Raw genomic sequence first — 12,877 nt, forward strand, 5'->3', positions numbered from 1 at the left:
AAACAGCATAAATTCTAAGTGAACTTTTAAATATGTGGGGGATTTGTTTTGTGTTAGAGAGAGAGAGAGAGAGAGAGAGAGAGAGAGAAGGGGCAGAGATAGAATCTTAAGCGGGCTCCAAGCCAAATGCAGAGCCTGATGTGGGGCTCAATCTGCGACCCTGGGATCATGCATGACCTGAAATCAAGAGTCAGATGCTTAACAGACTAAGTGAACTTTTAGAGTTATAACTTTTGCTCATTCGTTCCTGTAAAAAAAAAACATTAGCAGAGAATCTACTTTGTTACATGACTCTGTTGCACTCTGAGAATACATGAAGAGAGAGAGAAAAAAAACCCGGAGTAACAAAGATCTGTTACCTGAATTTGAGAAGCTTATACTGCAGGGAGATACTCATCCTTCTCACCCAGAAAATGGACTGTGACAAGGGCAGGGATAACACAACATTACTTATTACCAAGGGAAAAGTCCAGACTCCGATCCTAGGAAAACCCTGTAAAGGGCTGAAAGACCTTGAACCCAGTCAAACTAGCATATGGCATTTGGAAAAGCGAGCCCTATGCACTGCTATGTGCACCAGCCTCAGGTGAAGCTGGAGAGCTTACTGAATCAGGTAAACTCATCACCTGTGCTCCAATTACAAAGCTTCAAGATGGATCATGGCTGAGCTGGTTGGAAAACTGGTGTGCACAATTCTCAGATTACTCTGGCTTTTGCAATAATTGTCACAAATCATGTCATCAATATTAGCAGAAATATGAAACTCACATCAGCATCCAGGACAAACAGTTTTCCACTAAGCTTTTCAGGAAATTTTTTCAGCATCAATTATATTGATTGCACTTGACCAGGATTTGTATCCAGCAAATGGAAAGTTCCTGTCAGAAATTGTGTAAAATACACTTACAAAACAAAGCAGACTTGAGAACTGTGATAGATTTCAATATATCTTCTGACATTCAAATATGAATTGTTCTGGAGTGAAAACAGCATTGCAACATGGCAGCAAATGTAACAGAGCACTGCATGCAAAGTAAGACCCCAGTCCATGCATCCTTTTTTTTTTTTTTTAAAGATTTTATTCATTTATTTGACAGAGAGCACGAGTAGGCAGAGCGGCAGGCAGAGGGAGAGGGAGAAGCAGACTCCCCGCTAAGCAGGGAGCCCCACTTGGGGCTCGATCCTAGGACCCTGAGATCATAACCTGAGCCCAAGGCAGATCCTTAACCGACTGAGCCACCCAGTCCGTGCATGTCCATGCATGTTGCATGCGAATATTCCTTGCAGGAGCACAAAACTGTTCTTTCCTTTTTTTTTTTTTTTCTGTGATGATCCCAACAGATCATTTTGTTTAACACAAAATTGCAGTTCAAAATCATAAACCACAATGAGATACCACCTCACACCTGTGAGAATGGGGAAAATTAACGAGGCAGGAAACAACAAATGTTGGAGAGCATGTGGAGAAAGGGGAACCCTCTTGCACTGTTGGTGGGAATGTGACCTGGTGCAGCCACTCTGGAAAACTGTGTGGAGGTTCCTCAAAGAGTTAAAAATAGATCTGCCCTACGACCCAGCAATTGCACTGCTGGGGATTTGCCCCAAAGATACAGATGCAGTGAAACGCTGGGACACCTGCACCCTGATGTTTATAGCAGCAATGTCCACAATAGCCAAACTGTGGAAGGAGCCTCGGTTTCCATCGAAAGATGAATGGATAAAGAAGATGTGGTCTATGTATACAATGGAATATTCCTCAGCCATTAGAAACGACAAATACCCACCATTTGCTTCAACGTGGATGGAACTGGAGGGTATTATGCTGAGTGAAGTAAGTCAATCGGAGAAGGACAAACATTATATGGTCTCATTCATTTGGGGAATATAAAAAATAGTGAAAGGGAATAAAGGGGAAAGGAGAGAAAATGAGTGGGAAATATCAGAAAGGGAGACAGAACATGAGAGACTCCTAGCTCTGGGAAACGAACTAGGGGTGGTGGAAGGGGAGGTGGGCAGGGGGTGGGGGTGACTGGGTGATGGGCACTGAGGTGGGCACTTGGTGGGATGAGCACTGGGTGTTATTCTATATGTTGGCAAATTGAACACCAATAAAAAATAAATTTATAAAAAAAATTGCACTTCATTTTCTTCTCCAGAGAATAGCATTTCCAGAAGATGCAATCAACAAAAAAAAAGGTGCATGTAATAATGTTTTTTTTTCCTAAACCTAACAATCTGTACAAGATTATGGCAAATAAGTGACCAAGCTGGAACACAAGTAATGGTTTACCCAAACAAATGATGCTACAATCCCTCATTCACTGATGAAGCACGTAACATGTAGCAGGTGCCATTCTAAGTTCCCCACCTGTATAATCTCATTTAATCCTTACGGCATCCCTTTGACATCTGTTCTAGTATGATTCTCAACTTATGGAGAAGAAAACAGGAAAACATGAAGTGAATTGGTCACGCTAAATGAGAGTCGGGATTCAAACACAGTTGCCAATGTTGCGATAAGCTGTTGCCAAGCTGTCCCTAAAGTAGCTTCCTGCTCATCAGCCAAATCAGCGTCAGGAAAGTGCGGGTTGCTGGTATAACTCAGAGCTTCTTGTCCTCAGCACCTGCCGCAGAACCTCCAGGTCCCCTCGCAAGTCCCCCAGGCGGTGGCTACGTCTTTCTGGCTCTACCTCCGCACTGGCCTCTCTCCCCTCCGCCCCCCTCAGTCACAAGGCTGACTCCTTTCACCTGTAATCTCAGATGAGCCACCTGCGTGCGGGTTGAGTCCCTCCTTGGGGCCTGCCAGAGGCAGCTCCTGGCCCATGATGGGGGTGGGGGAGGGCTACAAAGAGGAGGGCTGGGACCCTCCCCTCCATGTAGGTTGCCTCTGTAGGCTTGAACACTCTGATGTGACCATCTGTATGCCTGCGTCCATCTGCCCATCCTGCCCTGTCATGTCCCCCATGTGTTCGTCCTGTGTCCTACACGCAGATATCTGCTTTTTCTGTTTCCTGTGGAGCCCAGCTGGGCCAGGCAGGAAAGGCCTGACCTGTTTTTAAGGGAGATCCACGCAGGTGTGAAGGCCAGGGAGGGGCATCACCTGCCTCCCACAGATCACCTGGGCACCATCATAGGACATGGGTTAGAGCAGAAGAGCCAGGCCACCGAGAGGCAAGGACGCTCTGGCTGCTAAGAGGGATGCGGCCTGGGCTCTGCAGAGAGGGAACTCAACAGATTTTGAAAGTAAAGTCTCTGAAATTTGGCAGCAAATTCTTGTTTTTGTACAAGAATCCACTTCCTGAATAAGACGGCCTTGCCTCTCCCTCTCTGTGAGCCTCCATGGAGACGCCTGGGTGTATCTCCCACCTGGGGGTCCTGTGAGCAGGAGGCTCTCCCGCATAAGGCCACCCAGGGGCCCGAGACTCTGCATTCCCACAAGCGTCCAGGTGCGGCTGGTGCTGCCGTCGGGGACCACGACTTGAGTAGTAAGGGTCTGATGTGGGAGTTCGAGTCCACTGTATGCCATCATGTTTTTATTCATCTCTATTAAATCTTCCTACAAAAGATAATTTGCAAATTTCTCTGAGGATGAGGTGGTATCTTTTTCTTTTCTGAATAAAGTATCAAGTTTACCCAGTAAACCACAGGTTAATCCATAAATCCCCTAAAGGCAAGATGAAGTTATTTTCAACTAGGCCATAACTTACTTGTGCTGATACACACTTTTCTTCTATAAATTGCATCCTGGCCATTAGCACGGTCATCAGGGAAACATGTTTTATCCCCCATTGTGTCATATTAAAGTCACATTACCATCATCTAATCAGGATATTAGCAAATGGATCAGGAGAAGTAAACGATCAAAATGCAAAGTTTACTTTTGCTTTTAAGCAATCCATATCCAAAACCTGTTGATTTCTGGCTCACTAATTCCAAGCCTTGGTCATGGAAGGCTGACTTGTTTCCATCGGCTACCAAAGGAGTTTCACAAAGGCTTCACAGGACATTAGCACAGTGACTTGCAGCTCCACTTACAGCAGAGTTGTGACCACAGCACGGTTCCGTGGCTAACACCACTGGCTGTTGTCAGAAAGATAAAGCAAAGAGCAGTGTCCTGTTCTGAGGCTACTGGTTCCCTCTGCTGCCTTGTAGGAGACAGGATCTGAGGAAGGCAGTTACTCTCATGAGAGGTCAAGGTATAAAAACTTCCCTCTTGGAAAGACAGAATGCCGGAAAGCCATTAAAAAGTCACCTTTGGGGACGCCTGGGTGGCTCAGCGGTTGAGTGTCTGCCTTCAGCTCAGGGTGTGATCCTGCGTCTGGGAATCGAGTCCCACATCAGGCTCCCTGCATGGAGCCTGCTTCTCCCTCTGCCCGTGTCTCTGCCGCTTCTGTGTCTCTCATGAATAAATGAGTAAAATCTTAAAACGTCACCTTTGTGGGTGTTTTTTAAAAAATAATAACACATATGGGCAAAATGTAGGAGCAGGATATTTTCTACAAAGAGCAGATCCTTGGGGAAATGTTCCACTCGCTCACCATTTGGTGATTTACATGGCTTAGGAAATGAGAACCTGAGTGTCAAGGTGAGTCGGGCATCTCTGGACATTCTTGATGTGCAGTCAGCAACGACCCTGGATCTTTTTTCTCCATAATGGGGCGATGTTCTAGGAACACCCACTGTAGAGGAGATGCCTGGTTTAGTTGGGCCATTGGAATACTCACTGACGTCCTGAAGGGAGAGCTACAGAACCAGGCGGTGACCCACATGAATCCAACCACCTTGCTTATCTGAGACAGAGGGCAGCACTGGACCTCATCAGGCTGCTTCCTCGCCCTCTGCTCACAGCCTCTCCTTTGTGCAGACGTCTCTTCTGCCCCCACTCTTCCTGGGGGGTTTCCTGGGCTCCACCCAGATGCCCTCTGAATTTCTATCTCCTGTCCATCCCTGCCCCACGCTCTGTGGCCTCCCCGGCAGCCCCTTCCTTTGCCCACCCCCCTGCACTCAATCAAGGCCCGTGGATCCCACTTCTGGTCAGCGGGCTGTTCCCCACCCATGTGCACACCATACAGGTCTAAGGCCCTGCGCCCCTCCTCTGGCGAAGCACATAGACCCTAAGAGACCATGTGCACCCACGCCTGCCCCCTGAGACCCACTTGTCTGGCAGGAGTGAAAACTTTCCAACACGCAAATCTGCTCTGTCACATTCACATTCACATTCAATGTGACAGATTCAGTGGTTTCCCATCTTTCAGAGGCGACAACCCCAGATCTTTAACATGCATGCTATGCGCTGGATGTTCCTGTCCCTCCAAATCCGCCTGTCATGTTGAAGCCCTAGTTTTCAGCACCGGTAATATTTGAAGTGGGCCTGGTGGGGGGAGATCAGGTTAGCTTAGGCCGCGGGAGTGGTTCCCTTATGATGGAATCCATGCTTTCCAGAGAGGGAGGCCTCTGAGCTTCCCTCCTCTGCAGCGCGAGGACCCGGGGCGGTGGCCGCCTGCAGGCCAGGGCGTGGGCCTCGCCAAAGGGCGGATCGGCGGGAGGATCCCGGCCTGCATCCTGGACTAAGGCCCGCAGACTGTGGGAGAGGAATTGCGCTAAGCTGCACGGTCCGTGGTATTTGTGGCCGTAGCCCCGACCCACCAGGTAACGGTCTGCGAGGCTTCCCGGGCCCCCCCCCGTCCCCGCTCCTCTCTCTTCTGGTGCACGTCCAGCCTAACAACTGGCACTCACTGACACTGGCCTCCTGTTTCAGATACGCGGAGTTCCTTCCCCTCCTCCCGGAGGCCCCCACCACCCCGCCACCCCTCCGCCGCCGTCCCTCTGAGCGGTCCCGCCTCCCGGGGTCCCTCCCCCCCTAAGCGGGTCCCGCCTCCCGGGGTCCCTCCCCTCTGGGTGGGTCCCTCCTCCCGGGGTCCCTCCCCCCTGAGCGGGTCCCTCCTCCCGGGGTCCCTCCCCTCTGAGCGGGTCCCTCCTCCCGGGGTCCCTCCCCCCTGACCGGGTCCCTCCCCTCGGGGTCCCTCCCCCCCTGAGCGGGTCCCTCCTCCCGGAGCCCCTCCCCTCTGGGTGGGTCCCGCCTCCCGGGGTCCCTTCCCCTCTGGGTGGGTCCCTCCTCCCGGGGTCCCTCCCCCCTGAGCGGGTCCCTCCTCCCGGGGTCCCTCTCCTCCTCCCGGGCCCCTCCTCCCGGGTCCCTCCCCTCCGAGCGGGTCCCTCCTCCCGGAGCCCCTCCCCCCTGAGCGGGTCCCTCCTCCCGGGGTCCCTCCCCTCCTCCCGGGCCCCTCCTCCCGGGTCCCTCCCCTCCTCCCGGGTGCCTCCTCCCGGGGTCCCTCCGCTCCTCCCGGGCCCCTCCTCTCGGGGTCCCTCCCCCCTGAGCGGGTCCCTCCTCCCGGGGTCCCTCTCCTCCTCCCGGGCCCCTCCTCCCGGGTCCCTCCCCTCCGAGCGGGTCCCTCCTCCCGGAGCCCCTCCCCCCTGAGCGGGTCCCTCCTCCCGGGGTCCCTCCCCTCCTCCCGGGCCCCTCCTCCCGGGTCCCTCCCCTCCTCCCGGGTGCCTCCTCCCGGGGTCCCTCCGCTCCTCCCGGGCCCCTCCTCTCGGGGTCCCTCCCCCCTGAGCGGGTCCCTCCTCCCGGGGTCCCTCTCCTCCTCCCGGGCCCCTCCTCCCGGGGTCCCTCCCCTCCTCCCGGGTGCCTCCTCCCGGGGTCCCTCTCCTCCTCCCGGGCCCCTCCTCCCGGGTCCCTCCCCTCCTCCCGGGCCCCTCCTCCCGGGTCCCTCCCCTCCTCCCGGGTCCCTCCTCCCGGGGTCCCTCCCCTCCGAGCGGGTCCCTCCTCCCGGAGGAGCCAGTCCCACCGTCCGTGCCCCTCCTGCGCGCTGTGAGCCGCAGAGCTCCGGCACCGCTCTGGGAGGAAACCTGCAGGTCTTACAGAACCATGCTCACAAATACAGCACACTCAGGGTTAATCCACACTTTCTGGAGCAGTTTTAGATTTCCTGGAAAATGGGCAGAAAGCACAGTGTTCCCGTGTGTTCTTGCCTCTCCCCGTCCTGTTTCCATACTGTTAACATCTTCTTTGTACTTGGTTTGTGGCAATTGATGAGCCAACCCATACATGGTTACTAACCGAAGTTCACCTTCTTTACCAGGGTTCCTTCCTCGTGTTGTACATTCTATGGGTCTTGACAAAAGTACGACGACATGTCCCCCACGACAGTCACAGAACAGTTTCACTGCCCTGAAGGCCGCTAGGGCGCCACCTGCTCATCCCTCTCCCCAGCCCCTGGCAGCCACCGGTCTTTTCACTGTTTCTGTACTTCTGCCTTTTCCAGAACGTCATAGATTTGGAATCACACAGCATGTAGCCTTTTTAGGCTGGCTGCTTTCACTTAGGAATGTGCATTTAAGGTTCGTCCATGTCTTTTCATGGCTTGATAGTTTATCTCTTTCTAGGGCTGAGGAACATTCTGATGCCTGGTGTACCACAGCCTGTTTACCCATTATAGTGGCTTCTAAAGACTCTCCTCGTCTAGTCGGTTTCGTCACTGGGCAGGGACACTCATCCACGTACCCATGCTGCCCTCCCCTCCAGGCAGCACAGCCACAGAGGACACACCCAAGGAATGACTGTTCATTAATTAACATCTAGATTTATTTTCTCCCCTATAGTCAACCCTAGATGTCATATGGGAGGAATTTACACCTCAGATTCTTTAATATGCTCCAGTTACTGTTACTCATTGATTCATTGGAGGAACATATGCTGAGTTTCCATCAAGTGCCGGGCTCTTTGCTGCGGGGTGGCACCTGGACATGACCAGGCAGTCCAACAGGGCAGCTGACCTGGGGCAGGCAGGCAGCAGAGTAGCTGCTGACTCTGCTCGGATGGAGAGAGCAGCTGTGAGGGCACAGGGAGGGGCACCTGGCCATGTCTTTGGAAGTCCAGGAAGGCTCTCCAAGAAGGAGACCCAGGTAGGTCAAGGTAGAACTGGACAAGAAAAGAAGCTTGGAGGAGTTGGGGAAGGGGGCAAGGCATTTGGGGGGAGCAAGATTTCTGCAAGGAGAATAGAGAAAGGCTTATAGGTGGGGCATGGATCTCACAGACTCAGAGTGGATGGTCTGGCTAAAACATATGAGCTTCTGAGTGTGTATACAGTGTATGTGTGTGTGTGTGCATGGACACACGTGTGCACACCCATTGTGGAAAGGATGCGGTAATGCACGAGGCTGGAAAGACTGACCGGCTCTGTATATAATGAAAACTTCCTCTGTTATGGTTATCACCATGGCCTTTATTCTAAAAACATGGGAGTGGGGGAGTGGAAGGCTTTTAAGCAGAGGAATGAGATGAACAGATTTAAAAGGACCTCCACACCAAATGCATTTAAAAATAAGTGAAAAAATAAAAGGGCCTCCCAGGCCAGTGCATGGAGGGTGACGGCAGGTGGGGCCAGACTGGAAGTAGCTGAGGTGACAGTGGCCTGAGCGCCTTGTATCTACTGGGATCACTAGCCTTCTCAAACCCTGGAACTTCTCGCCTCGGTGTCTGCCTTCCTTTGGGGTGGGCGTGTCTCTGGATCAGCTCATTACTGCTGCTGACTCAGTGGAAGCATGTAGAAGCGTGGGGATGGGGCTAATACTCTGCTGTCAAGGGCCACCTTCCTCTGATTGCCTTCCTGGCAGCGGTGGTCAGAGCAGCTCGCTCTGTATCTGGGGGGATGTCAAGAACAGAATCAGGAAATGCGACAGCGAGAATTAAGTTCTCTTTGGCAAAACAGGAAGCATGATCGGAACTTGGGCTGTTTTCCCTGAGGCCTGTTTTGTCCTTTCTCAGCTCAGTCTGATAACTTCTGAGCAACTACAGGAATATCTGCTTTCCTACCCACACCTTGAGAGGCCCCCCTTGGCTCCCCCTGACCCAGACCCCTTCGCAGTGATGCACTCCAGTAACTGTGGCCACAGACGGATGACTGGTAATGGACTCTCTTCCTTCACAAAGCTTTCTGGGGCCTCAGTCCTTAAGGCAGATGCCATGTTATTACTTGTATCAAGACTTGCTACCATGTCCAGAGAAGTGGTTGAGACAAGCCATGAGAGAGAGTAAAAGACCAATAATTAAACATGACACCATCTGTCCCAAACATATGGGTTCTGCACTCTCTCCAAGGTACTTCTAACTGCTCAGGGCTTAGAATTTCAATTTCAAGTGTCATTTCCTACCTGAACACTTAAGAGTGTTAGACACTCAATACTTCCTACCAAGTGTTATATGAAATCTCAGAGATCAGAGTAGGACATTTTATAAGTTCTAAAGTATCTTCTTTTAAAATGCTGGAAGGGCCCCCACACCCCTGTATGATGTGCTTCTCCTAAGAAGCTCTCTGGCAAGCAAGCTGCGTTCTCCAAAGTCAGCGGGGAAAAGGGGTGGTGGTTTGTGCATGGGCTCCCTTGGGGGCAGAGTTCCTGGCATGGGACGGAGGGTCCCATCTGGAGGGTGGGCTGGGCCTGCAGAAAGGACCAGTCTCCAGCTCCCGTGGCCCACTCCTCCGACAGCGAGACCTCTGTCTCTCTGACCCAGGCAGGCTCTTCTCTCTGGCCTGTCTTTGCTTCGTTTACTTTCAATTTCCTGTGGTTGGGTGAAGAGAAGGTGGGGGAGGAGGCAGGGGCTGACTTCAGGTGTGGAGACCACCATTCCTGGGGAAGCAGCCTGGGAGCCATGGCCTCCTTGTGCACAAGAACACCAGACAGCACTTAGCACTAGGCTTGGGGGTCACCTAATACAGTGAAATCATCAACAAAAGGGATGCCTGGGTGGCTCTGTTGGTGAGCATCCGGCTCTTGATTACAGCTCAGGTCATGATCTCAGGGTCGAGGGATGGAGCCCTACATGGGGCTCCCAGCTGGGTGTGGAGCCTGCTGAGATGTCTCTCCCTCTGCTACTCCCCCCGCTAGTGCTTGTGCGCGTGCCCTCTCTCACATAAATAAATAAATAAATAAATAAATAAATAAATAAATAAATAAATATCTTTATAAAAAAGTATAAAAAAAGAAATCAACAAAACACAAAAACATGAGAAACACAGCACTAAATAGACCACAAAAATGGTACTCATTCATGGTATAAGCTGAAACAGGGAGGCAGAGCGTCCCCTTGCTCCCTATTATCTGGGACCATGACCCCAAATAAGTCAAAATTTTACACTGTTCTGTACCTGCCATTCAGTGACCATGAAAACACTTGAAAGTATTAATTTTGGGGTTACAAATGAACTTTGGCAAGTAGATGAATTTGCAAATATAGAACCCGTGAAGAATGAGGATTCACCGTAGCATTAATTTACTAGATTCCATTTACTCTTTGCATTGGAGGGGGGGGGTTCACACCTTCTATACACTTTGTGCAGTATTTTTCAAGAACCTAAGCTTGGCTCAGAAGGTACAAGAAGTGAAAAAGCCCAAACCACATTCTTGAACGTTCGGTATACATTTCCAAGTAAAATTTCTATTTTTACAAAGATTTTATTTATTCATTCATGAGAGGCAGAGAGAGAGGCAGAGACACAGGCAGAGGGAAAAGCAAGCTCCCCGCAGGGAGCTGATTGCGGACTTGATCCTGGGAACCCGGATCACGCCCTGAGCCAAAGGCAGATGCTCAACCACTGAACTACCCAGGCATCCCTCCAAGTAAATTTCTTACACCTAAGTAAAGGCTGAAATATAGGAAATTGTCCTTTTTAGGTTAAAAGTAGTTAGACATTGTCAGATTTATATGGTTCAGCTTCATATATTCTTGGGAAGCTTTCTGTCTATTATCAGAGAGATCAATTTGTTACCTCTTTTTGCATTTGGAAAGCTAAAATTACTATATACTTCAAAAGAAAGTCTTTACAGAATGTATAGATGTACTTACTCTGTTATTAAATAGAAGCATAGAGATTTATCTTATAGGAGATGTTGATCATCTATTTTCTGATCTTTTAAAATTAAGGACACAAAGATCTCACACCTTAGTATAAATAGGCCAAATGTAAGTATTTTCTGCCCAAAACATGCTGAGCATTGGACTGTTTTATCTGAGCAAGTATATGATTTGCTTTTTAAGGGTTCTTATAATATCTGTATTTATCTAATTGAGATTAGATAAAATCTCTACTAAAGGCAGTACGATGGATAATAAAAGTCCTTGGGATTCACCTTTTAATTGTAAGATTTTAGTAATCCAGGTGATGTAACAAAACAAAATAATAGACATTTTCATTATGATCTTGCCAAACTCAAAAGCAAAACCTATCACTTGACCTTAGTGTAGTATAATTTTTTAAATAATTTTTAAAATATTTTATTTATTTATTCATGAGAGACAGAGAGAGAGAGAGAGAGAGAGAGAGAGAGAGAGAGAGGCAGAGACATAGGCAGAGGGAGAAGCAGGCTCCATACAGGGAGCCTGATGCGGCACTTGACCCCGGAACTCCAGGATCATGCCCTGAGCCAAAGGCAGATGCTCAACCGCTGAGCCACCCAGGTGTCTCCTTAGTGTAGTATAATTATGAAAAGCTCCAAGATACTCTGAGATTCGTATTGTATAGGTAGCACTAATTTTTAATCTCTCTTTAAAAGATCCATGGTGGATAACAACAACAACAACAACAAAACCCCACACTGCTTCCCCATGTTCTAGCGTTCATTCACTAAGAACCAACCAGAGAATAGTAAACAGTTGTTCAAAGGTTTGCAGTGTTTATGCAAAACTGGAAAGATGGGTTGGATTAGCTATTCCTCCTGTAAGTAGGGTTTCACTCTTTCAGATTCTTAGTTGGAAGATAAACTGAGTAAATAAGTATGCTCACAAGTAAATAGCCTCTGCTATCCCACTTGAGATCATTTGAGGTATATCTAGTCTCATTTAACCATTTAAGTAGGTGTTATGCCTTAATGCTATCAGACTGGGAGAGAGCTGTTTCCTAGAGCCACATGGTGAGTGGCAAGCCTAAAATCAGAGCACAGAACTGTCTGTCCCAAAGCCTGTCCTTCTCTTTCCTGACTCCTTGCAGGTGAAGGTGTTTTGAGAACTTCACTCTTAGGAAGGAGATGTGCAGTTTAGAACTGAAACCTTCACTACCTGTCAAGATTCCTAAATCAGCCCCCAGTATTCTACTCCTGGCATCAGGCCTGATGCATTTGTTGCCCTGGACGTCGGGGCTGTAGCACTGGTTTTTGGTCTGAAGTAGTGGACCCTGGGTCTGCAGTACTGGATGTCCGGGAGGCAGTGTGGGGCTCAGGTCTGCAGTACTAGGTGCCGGGTCTGCAGTACTAGATGCCAGGGCTGCAGTCTGGGTGCTGGGGTTGCAGGGAGAGGCTCAGGTCTGCAGTACTGGGTGTCGGGGCTGCAGGGAGGGGCTCAGGTCTGCAGTGTGGGGCTCAGATCTGCAGTACTAGGTGCTGGATCTGCAGTACCAGATGCCAGGGTTGCAGTCTGGGTGCTGGGGCTGCAGTGTGGGGCTCTGGTCTGCAGTGCTGGGTGCGGGATCTGTAGTACTAGATGCCAGGGCTGCAGTCTGGGTGCTGGGGCTGCAGGGAGGGGCTCAGGTCTGCAGTACTAGGTGCTGGATCTGCAGTACTAGGTGCCAGGGCTGTAGTCTGGGTGCTGGGGCTGCAGTGTGGGGCTCAGTTCAGCAGTGCTGGGTGCAGGATCTGCAGTACTAGATGCCAGGGCTGCATGTGGGTGCTGGGACTGCAGTGTGGGTGCTGGGGCTGCAGGGAGGGGCTCAGGTCTGCAGTACTAGGTGCTGGATCTGCAGTACTAGGTGCCAGGGCTGTAGTCTGGGTGCTGGGGCTGCAGTGTGGGGCTCAGTTCAGCAGTGCTGGGTGCAGGATCTGCAGTACTAGA

The sequence above is a fragment of the Vulpes vulpes genome, chromosome 1, assembly GCF_048418805.1.
Source record: "Vulpes vulpes isolate BD-2025 chromosome 1, VulVul3, whole genome shotgun sequence".
Taxonomy (NCBI): domain Eukaryota; kingdom Metazoa; phylum Chordata; class Mammalia; order Carnivora; family Canidae; genus Vulpes; species Vulpes vulpes.